Raw genomic sequence first — 12,622 nt, forward strand, 5'->3', positions numbered from 1 at the left:
AAATAAAACATAAGTCATGCACAAAAGAAAAATCAACGGAAATTAACATGCAAGTACAATCACTTTTAAAAGAACATAAATAAACATCAAAATTAAGACACAACATGGAATGTGCTTTAAAACATAAAACAGTATATAATAACAGAACAGAAATTGGGAGAAAATGTGCATCTCATTACCGAGCAACTTAGTTTTAAACTCAAAACCAATTGTACATGGCACATGAAACATGGGAAAGCAGCAGAAAAAATTTCTGCACACAGCTGCACCCACAACTGTATCAGATATTAACTCCTTAATTTAAGTAGGAGAAACCTGTGAACAATATAAATGACCCCCGAAGAATTTTTATGTATGGGGAAAAAATAAAACTCAACAGCAAATATCTACCATAATCCTAATTATTTTTCCCTGCCTAATTTTACCAACTTATTTCTAAAATAACTGATAAATTACTCAGCAACCAAAGCTGAGAACTGGCTGGATTTAACTGGTGAAATGCCGAGCCACAAGCAGATTTAGACTCTTTTTACAGGAATCCTAATATTAAATAATTAATTGCCTACATTGAATCAAGCACACAGCATATATAGGACATATCGATATATAGAGATGTAATATCCATTATATCACATATGATATATAACATATAACATGTAATATATTGTGTACATATATATTTATATATTCTATATAAGACGTATAGTTTATTTGTATATTAAATATAATAGATATAAAACATAATATGTAATACTTAGTGTTAATTATGCAAACATATACTGAGCACAGACCAAATCATAGACACTGTAATAATTACAAAAATAAAGAAAACAGAGTTCTTTGACCTCAAATACTTTATTGCCCCATACCTAGAGAAAGGTGAGTAAACAACTTGCACAATAAACTACAGCTAATCTACTTTGTGCCAGGCTCTCTTCTAAACTCTTTGTCCAAAGTAGTGTAAGTTCCAATAACTAGTGTGTGCTAGAGCTCAGACTCTGACCCAGGAACTCTGATTCTGTGGCCACCCTGCCGTGTCTCTGTGCAGGGGAGACAAACTTTCTTTGATCTTGCCCGTGAAAACCCAGCAGGAACAGGGAAGATTCTGTTACATGTAATTCTGTGCGTAGTTTGCATGAATCTTCATCAGATTCATAAGTGACAAAACAGATGACGTCGTGGTAGAAACCACCAAGATGTTTTCAAGTTCAGCTTTGGAAGGCACTTCTAAACACAACCCCTCCAGACTCTCGATCTTCCTCAACCTGGTGTCTGGTCTGCCAAGTGCTGGTGTCATCTGCCTCCAGAGCTGTAATTACCACCACCAATCTGTATCATCATCTACAATAACACTACGGAACTTAATTTCCACAGCATTCCTGTCTCCTGCCCTTCCAAGTCTCAGGAGTAGAACTCGGGATGGACGCCAAACATCGTTTGTGGATTTAAACACCACAAAGCACTGAGAATTTAGGAAGTGCATAGGGGCACTGATTAATTCTCCTTTATAACTCTTTCTACTCTCTCTCGAAAAGTTCAGCCTCTGGGCATACATAAGCTGCACTAGTTTAGAGGGCACTGTGGCGCGTAGGACAAGCATGCCAAATTAACCAACCAAATGGGTGATTCTCAAGTACCTTCCCACTGAAACAAGAGGGTTAATATTGGGATGTCAAGTTTGCCAATAAAAACAGGAGAAACTTGGTGATACAAATAAAAGACATCACCCCCAGGCAAAAAGATTTGTTGTCTCAATATGCTAGTTCCTGGCATTTGGCTCAGGAACCTCTAAGAGTTTACTGATGTCCGAGTGTTCACAGCAGGAACCAGGCCACTCTCCCTTTGCTTCGATTTGACATTTTCCTCCCCGATGCTCCTCCAGGCTCTTTAATATCACAATTGGGAAACAATTTGCTTTGCTAGGTGCAAGCTGTTTTGGACTGCCTTTCACTCAGGGCGCAACAGCATTTGCTCCTATTTAAATTGATGTCAGGTGTTCCTTTTCAACCTTATTCTGCTATGCCTTTTGTGATGCAGCCTTCTCAAAGAAGCATACCTTAGCTCCATGTGCCCTTGCAACAAAAACAAGTAAAGCTACCATAAAAACACATGCAATAACTTCCTTATGAGGAAAAGCCAGCCTGCTACAACAATAAGCAATGTGCAGTGTCTGCATTCAAACTGTCACTACCACCACCCTTCACCTCCAGGAAGGCAAGTCAGTGTCCTCTCAATACCCTAAATCTTCAGATACTGTTGACACACTAAAGATACACCACCGTATATTGAAAAATTTGTTTGATTTAAAGATTTGGTCCTTTTATAAGGAAATGTATCCAATGCTTCATATTTCAATCAGGGCCCCAATCTACCTACCAGGATCTCATGACTTTTGCCCTCTTATAAGAAACTCAAGAAAGGGGCCGAGAAATAAAAATAAAACAATAGATATTTTCTCCTAGTGAGAGGGAAAGTTTTTAGACCACAACAAATGGATGAACATCTTGTGGGTTTAGCAGCCAAATGAGCTGTCTAGCTTCTGAGCCTGAAATACAGATATTTTGACAATGTGACATTCTGAGGCATTTGCAGCATGCCGAGGGTGCACGGGAGCTATTGTGAGAAACAGCCCCTTTAACACGAACAACCTTAAAGAAACTCTGCCACCGCTGCTTACACCAGCTGAGCTAAATCAGAACAAGAATAACGCAGGTGCTATCCGAGAAATGAGATGTGAAGTTGAAAGCAGAGAAGAAAAACCCGGATGTGTCCTAAAACTCAGTCTCTGCTATTTGCTGATTTTGGATCTGCTCACTGACCTCTTCAAAGGGAAGGACTGGGGGGGCGCTGAAGGTCAGTGAGGTGCTGCTCTTTCTTTATCATTGGCTTCCGAGTCATTAACATTTATTTACATTCAAACGTGCACACACTTTCCTCCTATTACTCAGAAGCAATCAGCCATAAAATGGCAAGGATCTGCAGTACATTTAAATTAACAGCAATTTATCTGGAGCAAAGAGGAAAACTGCTGAGTCTGAAAGGAAGCGGAGGGAGCGGAAGAAAGATGCAGCTGCTATCTGAAAAAGCCAATCTTACCACATTTGCTATTTGGAGAGTTTGAATAGAAAACTGCCAACCTGGGTGTCTGAGTGGCATGGCCGGCACCTCTTGGGAGTAGAGTGGTGGCTAAGGTGACAGTAGAGTGGCTCACATTCACTGGAGAGCAAAGCAAATGCTCCTTGAGCCTTCTGGAAAATGTTCACTGGGTAAAATCAAAGAATAAACTCCTGTGTTTTCATGACATTAGGTGCCTGAACAGTAGGTGTAAAAGTTTTTGCTTCTCATTATGACATTGGACTTGAGATAGATGCAATTTTGCTTTATTTCAGCACCACTCATCCTAATTTGACATCTGTGGAACATTTACTATCTGTTGGTTCTCCCACCGACTAGCCATTACTGTTGGGCCTTTTCTATTTTATACCACATGGCCATTGTGATATGTCCAAGGTCACCTGAATGGACTGAGAGAGCTGAAGTCTAAACTCAGAACCTGGGGGTCATCAGTCCATCTTTTACAGTGGTATCACCTGCACCTGTGGCAGGAATTTCCCAATATATAAGTTTAGGTCCTGTTGCTTCCTTCTCTGTGCTCATTGCAGAAGTTCCTTAACTAGTCTTCAGACACCCCTTTTGCTTCCTAAGGATGTGCTTTATCCATGCACCATCTCTTCTTCTAAGACCTCCTTGAAGCAAGCTCTCCTTATAGAAGCCTTGACCGTTGTTGAAGGTCCAGTATAAAGGAGGTCTCCTGTGAGCATTTAGTTCATGGGCCTCTTAACTTCTGTGGCATTATCTTCCATTCATTCACAGGGCCTTTTTTTTACCTTTTTGAAACTTGTGTTTCTTTTCTTTTTACCTCCTACGTCCCAAATTGTAAGCCACAGGAGGGCAGAAAGGGCATGTCTATATGTCTTCGATGCCCTACACTGCCTTGCACAACACCAAGGGCTGGATGCATTTTAAGTTTCAGAATAGTAATGTCTAAACTTTGAGTTTTATTGGAGAATTTCAATGTACTCAACGACAGAGCCAAATGGAGGGAGGAAGGATACAACACAATGTAGGATCTACTGTTTCTCATGTAACTGGGTTAATCAGATCACTTCAAGGCTCCTGCACAAAATCAGATATTTGCTCAGAGGTATATTGAAGGTTAGTGTTAGACATGTGGACACCCAGTGAGTGCTTCCTGAAGCATTTGAAGCTACTGGGGAAAACGTGCCAAACTGAGTTGGCTCTCATTCTCATGATGATCAAAATGATGGTGGCTGTGGGAGTGGGATGAAGAAAACTGTTGTCCATTTATTAGCTGCAGATGAAAAACTAAAAATAAATGGCTGAGGATGATTTGAGTTTGCAAAATGAAGTTTAGTTATGAGCTGAAAATCAAAGCAGGAAAACACAAAGTTCTTGGCAAAGTTTGACTGTGTAAGGAAAGCCAGGGCTACTACAAAATTAAGATTCAGTGATTCTAAGGAAGGTGTGATGAATCAGCACTGCCTGATGACCAGTGTCCAAGGGCTCAACCACTACTATGTCAGAGACTTCACATAGGATTGGTAGCACATCCAAAGACTGATGGCATTGCTTCTATCTGTGGAATCACCTACAAATGCTATAAATTGAGTAAAAAATAACAACAACAAAAAACCATGGAGTTCATGGTTTGAGGGGCATTAAGATACACAACAACCACACTGAGACACTCAAATGAATCTACTGTTCTCCTGTGGGTGTGTCTAGCCTCTGGCTTACTTCAACAAACATACTGCAAAATCTATAGGGTAGCTCTTCACAACATGCAATGACATCTTCTTCAAGACATTGTCTCACAATTCTCATACCAGAGAGGCTTACCAGTCACTCAACATTCAGTACACACAAGCATGGCATTATAAAGTTCATTACAGGAGAGCATGTTCTTGTTGCTGCAAACATAGATTTGTGTCTAGATTTGGTTTTGCCAAAATACTCTAGTCAGTGATTCTTCTTAGTAGATGAAGCCAGATTACTAGAACCAACAGTGTCCAAATGGGGAGCAAATGACATAAAACCTATTGCTCAATTAATCTATAACTACGTAAACCCTGCAAGAACCTCAAACACACACAGTGGAAATTCCTCAGCTCTGCTCAACTGTGGCCGACACCATAGTGCACAGACCAAATGAATCTGGGAATAAATTTCTAGAAAAGTCAATAATGCATGAAACAAGCAAGAAAAAACAAATGGACATGGGTCAGCCAGGGCCTGTCTGCTGCTGCTGCTGCTGTTGCTGCTACTGATGATGAAGATGATGATGTTGATGATGAAGGTGATGAAGATTAGAGCAGGAGAGAGAAAGAAGGGCAGGAGAAGGAGGGCTTAAAAGGAAGGTAGCTGCTGTTGATACATCTGGGATACCTCAAGCATGTAAAACAAAAAATGACAATTACTGGAGAGTTGACAATATAGATAATAGGCCTCAGAGCAGGACTACAAGTTCATGTCCAAGTTTTAGGTTATCCTAGAAGGAAGAGAGTAGGTAAAAATAAAATTTGTCCTGGACCACTACTTTTTCATTAGGCATTCCAAGCAATACTTCAGAAGTAAAGTCTGAAGATGGTTAACATTTAGGATACTTGCTAGGAAAGCAACAATCAGGGAGCTTTAGTGGGTACAGTGTCCCTGCCTATTGTTGCAAAGTCCAGAAGTCAGATCCACTAATGGTTTCAATTAAGCAGAGAGAGGGTCAAAGAAATTACCTTCACTTAAATAGAAGTGCCTTATAAATCTCATCTCCATTTATATTACCTAAGTGCACAAGATAATGAAACCTTAGTTAAGCACCAAGTATTCCAGAATGCAAAGCAAAAATAGGTGGGGTTGATAATCCCCATGAACTGACTACAATAAACAGGAATTACTAAGAGCAGCAACAAAAGCAAGGCCTTTGTTCCATCTGGCAATGGTCACCTTGGAAGGTAGCCTGCCATCCTATGATCTGGCACAGAAGGGAAATGCTGAAGTGCACATTCTGAGGACTTAGCTCTGGCTTTTCAAGGAGTCCATGTGGCCACTGCCCACAGCCCTGTGATGGTTTCCTCTCCTTCATCCCTGGCCTCCTCCTCACTGCCCAGAGCCCACAAGCAGTGACACTGTGGCCCGCTGTCCAGGGTCCTGCTTCCAGACCAAAGTGGGGCCACAGATCTGCTTCCATGGCTGCTCCAGGCACATGCAGGAAGCTGCCTGGCTTCTAACATATAGTAAGTCCTCACTTAACTCCATCGGTAGGGTCTTGGAAACCAAAACAACATATAATGGAAATAATTTGACCATAGGCTAATTGATATAAATCAGAGTTAAGTTCCTATGGCATATTTCTGGTCATGAAAACAACACAAAACTTCTAAATAAACACCCAAAACACTTCTAATATTAAACATTGGAATAAGTGTGAGCTATATATACAGGTAAGAAAGATTATTGAAACAAGTAAGACAATGATTTCTCCACCAGCTTACTCCAGTTCAGGGTCAAGGGTGGCCAGACAGTGGCCCTGGCTGGGGATCAATTTTGTTTTTCTCACCAGTGTTACAACAAAATGATGTCGAACAAAAGGATGTTATTCAAGGACCTGCTGTGCTTCTCTGTACTTGGCCTTTGATTAGAGACGTGAATGTGCCCAAACTCAAAGGTCGGCGATGATAATGAGGTTGAGAGGAGATACTTCATCCAAACATGCCCTTTTTCTCTGGTGCCTTTTCCCTGGGAAAACCATTAGCAGAAGGACTTCCATCATCTCAGAAGTTACCTCACTAGAATGAGAAATAAAAATTGCCTCTTCTCTATAGAGCCTGAGGGATGATGGGAAATGTGGGTTGAAATTGTGGTGCATCCTGCCCTTGGTCAGTCTACCTGGGGCATTAATTGACACTGTTCCATAAAACAAAATTTAAAGTCCCAGATGAGGCTCTGATTTAAAGTCCCAGATCAGCTCCTGAGAAGTGTATCTAACTCAAACCCCAATGGGCATCCCTTACTCTGCCAAAGCTTGTAAGGGTATACCCCAAAATTGTTTAACAGCCTGAAAGAGTACCCACTAAGAACAGAGCCTACACTCCAAAAGTGTTTCGACATCAAGCAGGACCCTCAGGATCCTAGCGCCAGGGCCAATTGCTATGCATGCTCCTTAAGAGTAGCAGGTGACTCATTTCAAAATGCCTCAGTAAAATGAAGAGCTTACTCTTTTATCAACAGGAAACTTGAAAAGTGCAAAGTTGGCTTTAGGGTCACAGCCTTCTATGCATTCACTGAAGCTGCCAATGTAACCCTTAACTTGACTTAAATTAACCCCAAAGTCCTAGAAGCCTCTGCTCTTAGTGACATTCTTATTTGCTCAAAGAGCTCATTTTGGGAAAAGCCTGTGCTGCTATGCCATCCCATCTCACTATCCTTACTAATACCTCAAGAATGTCTTAGGGCAGCTGAATGTGTGCCAATGCCAGTGGTACACACAGCAAAACCTCTTTCTGAAACACAGGGAAGATTCTCTCTACTCCTTGATTCTTTCATGTTGGACCACAACAGGTCTCTCATAATTCCTTAGTTCTAGTGCAATTTGTGCATGGAGAAAACTCTAGATCTTAAAAAGCATGCCTTTTATTCACACACATACATAGTTTCCTTTTTAAATAAAGTATGCATGGAAAATATGGCATATCAAATATAACAGCTTGGTTAAGAAATATAGCAGTCATGCCAAGAATCAACCACAACCAAGGCACTGAGAAAACAATGCATTCTAGATATTTTTTAAAATGAAAATTTAATGTATGCAAACATCTCAAATTCCTTTAAGAAATGCTTTCCAAAACTTACAGGAAGTTCTTTGCTACATCAAAGTGATTAAAAGGGAAAGGCTGTTTACCTTGTAACCCTACACACATTCTTAGTTCAAAGCAGAAATCACCTTTGACGTAAGCACAGAGGCATTCAAAGACATGATGGACACAGGCATTGCCTTATGTGAAAGCAGTAAAAAATTGTAAATGTCACACAGATAAAAAGACAGAGTATAATTACACGTGCATAGCAGGATGACTAGATTATAAATTAGTTTTTCTTTCATTCTTCATAATTATGGCCATTTACTATCCATTGTTTAACTAAATAAGTTCCTAGAACTCTATGTACAGCTAGCATTGGAATTAGAATTTTAATAAGTACAGTCACCCCACATATTTATCTTCCTTGACAACTGTGTGCTAAAGGATTCATTTCCATGGAGATGTGTGATGGCTGGTCAGTTAGACAGTGAAAAGCAACCTGAAGCCAGACAGATTTGAGTTTGGATCCTGCCCTTGCCCCTCCTGAGCTGTGTAACCCTGGCCAAGTCAGGGGACCTCTCTGAACCTATTAGCCAACTCTCTAATAGAAATGAAAGAAATCTGACATACTGTGATGACTAGAATGAATATGAGTGCCTAATACTGTCCATGCTTTACACGGGGTTCCTCAACTCAGGGTAGTTGCTAGCATTGTGTCTATTAACATTTAGACAAAGTGTCAAACCTCAGAAATTCCAAACTGTTCTATTGATTTTAAAAAATACAATTGCAATGATCCCTCTCATTAAAGATCTATGTTTTACCAAATATGCATGATTTACAAAAACAAAACAAAACACACAAAAAACCCCACAATGTTTAGGGCAATAAACTGTAACCTATAAATAAAATGTGACCTTAATCCACGTTCATTGAGCCCATTTAGGACTCAGCTGTAAATATGCAACACAACTTTAAGCCAGTTAGTGATGATTTTCTTAAAGCTCACAAGACTGGACTACACCTTCACAAAGGTTTGCCTTCATCGAGGCTAGTGTAACCAAGTGTCTTTCTTGTCTCTCAATTTTTCAACTTCCTGTTTTGTTTTTCTGAGCCACTCAAGTGTCTTTCTTAGGGGCTATATCTCAATCTCATCTCTCTCTCTCCCTCTCATTTGTCTTATTTTCTCCATGTGTGGGTCCTTCTCTCATTTCCAACTTTCTCTATTTTCTCCTATGGACTGAGAAGAACTGAGATATATGACATCACTGTTTTTATTTACCAAGTGGAAGCTGTGTTCTAGATTGGAATATGATAGGGTTTCCTCTTGAAAAACCTAATTTGAGTTGCACTTTATTTATTGGAGGTTGGTTCTCCCCCTCCCAACCTGTGTTTCTGTGTTTATCTGTTTGTTACTCTGTTTTAATACAACTAGGCACGAAGAACACTGAAGCTCAGTGCAAATCAGAAATGAAGGGACACCATTTCTGAAAATGTTATTAAATAATGTAAGCAAGAGAAATATGGAAATCTATAAAATTTTGGTTTCCATACATTGTTTCAAGAATATATGAGTCATACTTCACACAGTTCTTCTGAGGGGGGGCATCATTTGCTCGCTGTGAAGTGGAAAGGAGGTTAGTGCTTCCATTTCACAGATGAGAACTTAAAGACAGAAGGGGGCTGTGATCACACTTTGTTCGACATAAGTACACATTTCACTCATTAATCACAGAGTAATAACCTCCTATCATGATGACAGGGCACCAAAATGTAAAAAAAAAAGTGTCTTGTGTAATTCAGCTCAGAACTTCAAGACGAAAATTTTCGAGCTTCCTTTCCAAATCAAAGACCTCTGTTATCCACCAAGAAATGAATGCTTTAAGAAACAAGGGGACTTTAAAGTAGATGAACCCTTGCTACACCAACCAGGGGGGTGTCGCAGGGATGCTCTTGTGCACTAGGGTAGCCATGCCTTCGAGCTTCCCAGATCTCCATTCATAGTCATGGGCAGTGAACTCCAACCCTGTCCACAGTCAGCTCAGCAGCGACTGAGAATGATTACTTTCAACTGCATTTTCAATCACAAGCCCACATAGATTCTTTGTCATGCGCTATGAAGTAAAAAGTAACAGAAAGGAACTTTGCTCAAAAATTCCATCTTCACATTCCTGAAAAAGTGTGGCCGAAAATGAGAGTTAGAAGCCCTGGGGATGCTGTGGAACCATAGCTCTCAGATCCTCAGGTGATCACACGCCCTCTTTACCATGCTCAGCAAGTAAGATGTCTTTCAATGCCCACATGGTGGCTGCTGGCTGGTGGTATCACTTTGAGTCTGAAGTTTGGCCAGTGCCACGGATTTCACACCCCTGGTGGAAAATGTCTGAGAACCATTCCATGGCTTCAGCTCCAATTCCACAACCACAACAAAATTTTTGGCAAAAGGGTTTTGCCTTCATTCAAAGTTACAGGAATCTACAGTTCCACAACTGAGGAATACACATAGATGATTATGAAACCACATCTTGATAGATTTCCAGCTTGCAATTGTCCTAGACACCTGAACTTGCCACCCAGTAGCCAGGGGAGAGCCTCTAGTCACACGCTCTCTCCATCCAGAGTTGCTTCTGAGATGTTGCTGGCTTCCTCCTTTCTAGCATCTCCCAGCAGCAGCTAAATGAACCAAACCCTAACTAAATTTAACTGGCTAATTGCACCTAAATTACAGTCACAAAGCCCCTTCAGAAGATTCAGTCAATTTCTTGAGGGACAAAGTAAATGTTTTACTATATAATTATAAACTTAATTAACATAAAATAAATTAATTAGGGACTTGGGCTGGTAATGAACACCATGCTTTGGCTGTTACTTGCTGTATTTTCCAGGGGAAGCTAAACCTGGAGAAGAGACCTAACTTGTTCTTTAGGTCTAATTTCATCTTACCTTTCCCGCCCTCAACCAAACTGTTAGATTTCTGCTTGATACTCAGTAGCGTGACATCTAATATTCTACAGAACTCAAACAGAGACAGTTTATGTGCTAATTTCTAAGAAAAAAATCCTCATCCTAAACCATCAAAGCTACAACAGTTCCTAGCTGGCAGTTCACTAAAGTAACAGATGATTATCCAAAGCAGTCATTTCTCTGCCCCAGAGTATAACGACAGAACTCACCTAGAGCTGAAATAACCATCTGCCACAGATTGTTCCACATGGTTTGTTTGCTTGTGTGTGTTTTTTAATTCTGAGAAAGAAGTCAAAAGTGGTATTGGCAAAGAATGGCGATTTCACAAAAATGACCCAGTTTCCAATCCATACTGCCTCGACTATTGTCTTAAATGATTTTTATCTGACTTAGAAGAGAAGGCTGAGAACGGTGCCTCTAAGGATGAGTTTGATAGCACAAAGTAGGGTTTTTTGGTGAATGAAAAGAGGCTTGTACTAATTTTCCAAAGTATGCATCATGTCTAGGAACTCTAACTGCATCTCTCATACTTGTTTCCCCCCCGAATTGCCATGATGATGAAGAATAGTTTGTGTGTCTGACCCACCATAAAGCAGAAGGAAGAGTGGTAGACAGTGTGGGCTCTGAAGGTAGGAAGTGCAACCTGGGTGAGTTGCCTCAGTGTCCTCATCTGTGAAATGGAACTAACGATAGTACTTAATTTGAGGTGTGTAAAATATGTTCACTACATAGTAGCTCTTTCCATTACCTGTAGATTCTAGCTCTCAGCTTTGTTCCTTTAAAATACCTAATATTTTATGTTCAAAAGAGTTGCAAATGTTTAATGATACTTATCTAATTTGTTCAACTCCCTGGTTAACACATGCCCCATATGGAAAAGACAATTCAATGCTGAGATTGTAAAAAAAAAAAAAAAAAATCCCCTTGTTTCAAATAAGAAATAATCCATGTTGTCACTGAATCAGAGAACTTTAGTCAAGATAGAAATGTAAAGACCCTAACGTCCATGCACTGTAGTCTCATCCTCTCATCTGAGAAGGAGGAAGGTAAGTTTCCAAGAACTTGAGTGACTTGCTCAATAGCCAGAGCCAGCAAAGAGCCACCTGAGAGCCCCTGTTGCTGTGCTAGCTACAGACTCAGAGCTGCGATGATATGTCAACATGCTGAGAACATCTCTCATGACTGGTGGAAGCCCAAGATGGAAATGGAACCAGTGGTTTTTGATATGAAAACAAACGTCCTGACGGCTCTGGTCTGGGACTTCTGAATGCATATCTGCTAACATAACCACACATCTTATTTCACTCTATGTTATCTTTACCTGACCATGAAACTGATTTCCACATGAAAGGGAATCACAGACCCTGGGTTCAGCTATCACAGAATCCCCCATGACTGTTTATGCAGGGGCTGGCTAACGTGTTTTTTTTCTGTGAAGGGCCAAAGAGGGAATATTTTCAATTCTTTGGGACATTCAGTCTGTCACAATTACTCACTCCACTGCTATACTACGAAAGCAGCCATACATATGCAAAGGAATGAGCTGGCAGTGTTCTAATAAAACTTTATCTGTAAAAACAGATGGCAGGACGGATTTAATCCATGGGCTGTAGTTTGCTGACTTTTGGTTAATGCCAGACCTACCTGATGCTGTCTTTTCCTTACTTCCTTTACCATTTCTCAGCTTAAGCTTCCTCCTTAAATGGGCATTCATACTGTTTCAATATTCTTACCAGGATGTGATCGATAGGCAGTAGAATCAAATTTATCGTACATGAGGAAAAAAA

The 12,622-nt window shown here is 40.3% G+C and overlaps 1 protein-coding gene across 8 annotated transcripts in view; it reads right to left on the reverse strand.

The window, feature by feature from the left end:
* NTRK2 (neurotrophic receptor tyrosine kinase 2) overlaps positions 1–12,622 on the reverse strand; it is a 288,783-nt gene that overhangs the window by 173,564 nt on the left and 102,597 nt on the right. The window lies entirely within an intron of this gene.

This window comes from Miniopterus schreibersii (genome assembly GCF_964146895.1).
Source record: "Miniopterus schreibersii genome assembly, chromosome: 11".
NCBI lineage: Eukaryota > Metazoa > Chordata > Mammalia > Chiroptera > Miniopteridae > Miniopterus > Miniopterus schreibersii.